This window comes from Salmo salar, chromosome 11 (assembly GCF_965601325.2).
Source record: "Salmo salar chromosome 11, fSalSal1, whole genome shotgun sequence".
Lineage (NCBI taxonomy): Eukaryota > Metazoa > Chordata > Actinopteri > Salmoniformes > Salmonidae > Salmo > Salmo salar.
The window spans coordinates 34,132,501-34,137,479 of NC_138301.1; positions in this window are offsets into that span (position 1 = coordinate 34,132,501).

Below are 4,979 nucleotides of genomic sequence, written 5' to 3' on the forward strand. Positions count from 1 at the left end.
GACACTGATCACTTTACAGAGCCTGAGGAAGATCCATAGAGTTTCTAATGTTACGGAGGCTCTGGGAGAATCTAGACACTGCTGCTATATCCCTCTCTCTTCACATGGGACACGTCCCAAATGGCACACTATTCCCTACTTAGTGCACTACTTTTAAAAAAAGATTATGGGCCCTGGTCAAAAGTAGTGCACTATATAGGGAATAGGATGCCATTTGTGACACAACCATTTTTATTTATCCTTCACCTGTAAAGTGTGCTGGGTCTGTGTTCAATACTGTGAACCAGGACAAATACAATCCTATCTCTGTTCTAATACCATACATAGACTATCAGTCAGATGGCAGCTGATATTCCTAGCTATCTCATACCCCTAACAACTACACTCTCACTTACACAATCAATATGGTTTTGGGCTAACAGTTCTGCCAAAAAGACTGAAATGCAACATAAACTCATGACACTAGGTGTGTGTGTGTCTATGTATCAACAGCTTGCTGATTCGTCTGATCAAATGTCTGCATCTGCTATATAATCTCCAGCTGTAATCTCCATCCAATCAGCTGTTGAATGAAGCCGTCATAGAGAGAGTTCAGTTGGTGGAGTTACACAGAAGACCTGATGTGATTATGTCCAGGCTCTTATCTGACTCCATCTTAATAACATTGACTTTGTGTCTCTGGACTAGATCCATGACTTTATAAATGACACTGGGCAGTTATTGGTATTGTCAGGTCAGTACAGTTCATTACAGTTCAGTACAGTGTGTTGTTATGCCGTGGTCGTTATCTAGCTAGCTAGTGACCGGTTCCTGGTACTGTGTGTGTGTGTGTGTGCCCGTGTGTATGTGTCTGTGTGCATGTGTGAGTGTGTGTGCGCACGTGTATGTGTGTGTGTATTTGTGTGTATTTGTGTCTTATAGCGATTGGTTCCTGGTACTGGTATAGAGATGTCAGTCATACTGTGATGTTATTGACCCCCTCCGGTCTCTGCCAATGTGATTAGCTACAGCCATCATCTTCCATTTGACAATCAATTTCTGTTCAGCTCTGTCAGTTGGGAAGCTGCATGGTCCTTAGTTAATAAAAGCCTCTAGTGACGAGAGAGAAAACATTACAAGACTATGTCCTTATCTCTGTGTGTGGGGTTTTAGACCTGTGTGTGTGTGTGTGTGTGTGTGTGTGTGTGTGTGTGTGTGTGTGTGTGTGTGTGTGTGTGTGTGTGTGTGTGTGTGTGTGTGTGTGTGTGTGTGTGTGTGTGTGTGTGTGTGTGTGTGTGTGTGTGTGTGTGTGGTACCAGGTTAATAGTGTGTGAAGGCAGAGCAGGAGAACATGACAGGGACTAGAGAGCATTAGAACACACACACACACACACCAGCAGCTTCCAGCTGCAATAGCAGCCTGCACCTCTTAGCTAATTATCTTACCCTACTAATGCAATTACCCGTACTGTAATTTACCATGGCTAAGAGGTCGCTCGCTGCCTCACTGCTCTCTCTCTCTGTGTGTGTGTGTGTGTGTGTGTCCATGTTTTTGCCAGCACCATCTGGCTGTGAGTCATGAGCTGGTCCCAGGTATCCTTTCTGTCCTTGTTTCACTAACATCAGATCACTCAGGGAGCCACCCTGCACACTCCCTCTCACCTCGAAAGCTGTGCTAGACCCCTAGCCCTGACCTAAACTCATACCCTGCCCTGCTCCACCCTTCCCCAGTTCCCAGGACATTTCTCTCTCTCACTCTCTGTATCTCTCTCTCTCTCTGTCTCAAATTCAATATGCTTTAATGGAATGAATAAGAAGCAAAGCGATATACACAACTATGGACACGACAGTGACAATTGTAGCTATAAAAAATATATACAGTACCAGTCAAAAGTTTGGACACACCTACTCATTCAAGGGTTTTTCTTTATTTTTACTATTTTCTACATTGTAGAATAATAGGGAAGACATCAAAACTATGAAATAACACATATTGAATCACATATTAACCAAAAAAGTGTTAAACAAATGAAAATATATTTTATAGTAGCTTCAAAGTTGCCACCCTTTGCCTTGATGACAGCTTTCACACTCTTGGCATTCTCTCAACCAGTTTCATGAGGAATGCTTTTCCAACAGTCTTGAAGGAGTTACCACATATGCTGATTACTTGTTGGCTGCTTTTCCTTCACTCTGAGGTCCAACTCATCCCAAACCATCTCAATTGGGTTGAGGTTGGGTGATTGTGGAGGCCAGGTCATCTGATGCAGCATTTTGTGGGAACTCCTTCAAGACTGTTGGAAAAGCATTCCTCATGAAGCTGGTTGAAAGAATGCCAAGAGTGTGCAAAGCTGTCATCAAGGCAAAGGGTGGCTACTTTGAAGAATCTAAAATATATTTAGATTTTGTTAACACTTTTTTGGTTACTACATGATTCCACATGTGCTATTTCATAGTTTCGATATCTTCATTTTTACACGGGCTAAGTATCCACCTCTCTCTCTCTTTCTCTCTCTCTCTCTCTCTCACTCTCTCTCTCTCTCGCGCTGTCTCTCGCGCGCTCTCTCTTGCTCGCTCTGTCTCTCTTGCTCGCTCTCGCTCGCTCTCTCTCTCTCTCTCTCGCTCTTGCTCTCTCTCGCTCGCTCTCTCTCACTCTCTCTCGCTCGCTCGCTCTCTCTCTCTCTCTCTCTTGCTATCTCTTGCTCTCTCTGGACTTTGTAATTAAATCTTCAGAACAGCCAGCTTGCTGTGGCCTACTGACCTAGAGACTGGCCTGTCACTCTGTGTGTGTGTGTGCACATGTCTGTGTTCACATCCGTATGTGAGTGTGTGTGTGTTTGTGTCAGTGTGTGTCCTCCGCTGACCGGGAGGTCCAGGCCAGGCTGTCAGACACCTGTCTCTAGCTCAGGGAAAGGTCATGGTCTGGGGGTGTGGGAACCACTGTGACTCAGCCTCTCTGGAGCACCGGGGGAGGAAGCTACGCTATGCTAGCTATATTAGAAATATACCACTATGGTGGTAACTATGCTAGGCTAGCTAGTTTAGCAATATTAGCTACAGGAGAGCAATTCTGCCTCTTCATATGGAACTAGTATATACTTAAGGAAATAGGTTAGCAGTGCTGAGAGTATTACTGCCTGCCAAATAACACCCTATTCCCTATGTAGAGCACTACTTTTGACCAGGGCCCATGAGGCTTTACATAGGGGATATGGTGTCATTTGGGATGCATCCTACGTTATATGTTCTCCACTGTAGAAAAAACACTGATCCTCTCCTTGGTTAGAACCTATACAGCAAACTGTCAGCTGCATACTGAGTCAACACACACACACACACACACACACACACACACACACACACACACACACACACACACACACACACACACACACACACACACACACACACACACACACACACACACACACACACACATACACACAGGAATGAATTAGCAACAAGTCCAACAGCTTGTTGGGATTAGCAGCCAGTGATTCAACCATTAGCATATGGACAAACAAATGATGCCTTAGCCATGCATCTGTCACTGAGCTTACCTACAACCAGGTGACAACAGGTCATTCCTGACGAGTGTGTGTGTGTGTGTGTGTGTGTGTGTGTGTGCATGATCTTCCCCTTGACCTGAACATGACTGACCCCCATCAGTAACATCATGGAGGTACTACTGTGATATGTTATCCACTACTTGAACATTCTCAGTGACATTATTTCTGAACTAAGGAGAAGAGATAAACTACTACTTTACAACCAGTGATTTACGTGATTGTTGAATGGTAATATCTCTGCATATAATAACTCGTATTATCCTACTTACTGACCTTGCTTCCTGATTATATGTTCATATCAAACTACAGCTGATATTATGTGTGAATGTTAATAAGCTGTAAATTAGATGCGTTGTTTTGTTTCAAAAGAACTGTGGTGTCTTTTTTCAAAGATAATATGCAACCTTTGGTAGTTACTGTATGTTTGATGTGTCAGTGGGTTTATATATAGAATAATAGAATAAAGAAACACTCAATAATGAGTTGATCTACATTAAGGTGTGTGTGTGTTTGTGTGTGTGTATTTGCACGGGTGTGTGTGTCTTCGTGCTTCAGAGGGTAACCCAGTCCCCAGAGAACTAGAGAGTGCTGCTGGGTGACCTATTTTCCATTAATGAGTAGGACAGAACAGAACTCTCATCAAGACAGCATAACTACAGTGACGTGGATGGACACACGTGTCATTACCAAGCCTTCCTCTTGCTGCAGCCTCATGGCTCCCAGGTCAGGAGACAGAACCATCCACAGTCTACAGAGAAGACCTTGTTTGAAGTCTTCACACGTCAGGAGATATCCATCCATAGAGTTTAGAGACAGCTGATGTTAGGTACTTTCCCCAGCAGAGTTGAGAAGGTTGGGTGTTGGGCAGATCCTATAGGGTGGGGTTGTGAGGCTATCTTCAGGGTGGGACATTCTGTTTGCTCACGGCTCTATAGTGACAACCATAGAATTACCACTATATTGTGTATTGACACAGACTTCTAAAGTGGCACAGATTTGATAAGGATCAATAGGTTGTTTTCACTAATATCATAATTTCTCTCTTGTGTTCAGCCTTCCCAGGACCAGGGCAGGGCTATACTGCAGGCTCTGAGGGTAAACGGCTGGAGCAGAGTGCAACTAGGCTGGGTAGCTAGAGCAATGTAGAGCAGGGCAGGACAGGGCTGTGCATTGCTGGGCTCTGGGTGTAAAGGGCTTAAGCAGAGTAGAACTAGGCTGGGAAGGGGAGAGCAGGGCAGGGCAGTACTTTGCTGTTCCCTGGGCTCTAGGCTCTGAGCTCTGGGTGGCTGTGACTGACTGACCAGACTGAGGAATATAGGTCAGCCAGCCAGCAGCTCCACAGATGAAAGATGCATACCATGCCTGGTTTAGCTAGAGCTGGATGGGGATGTGGCTGGAGTGGGTTGGAGACAGCTGGATGGGGCTGGCTGG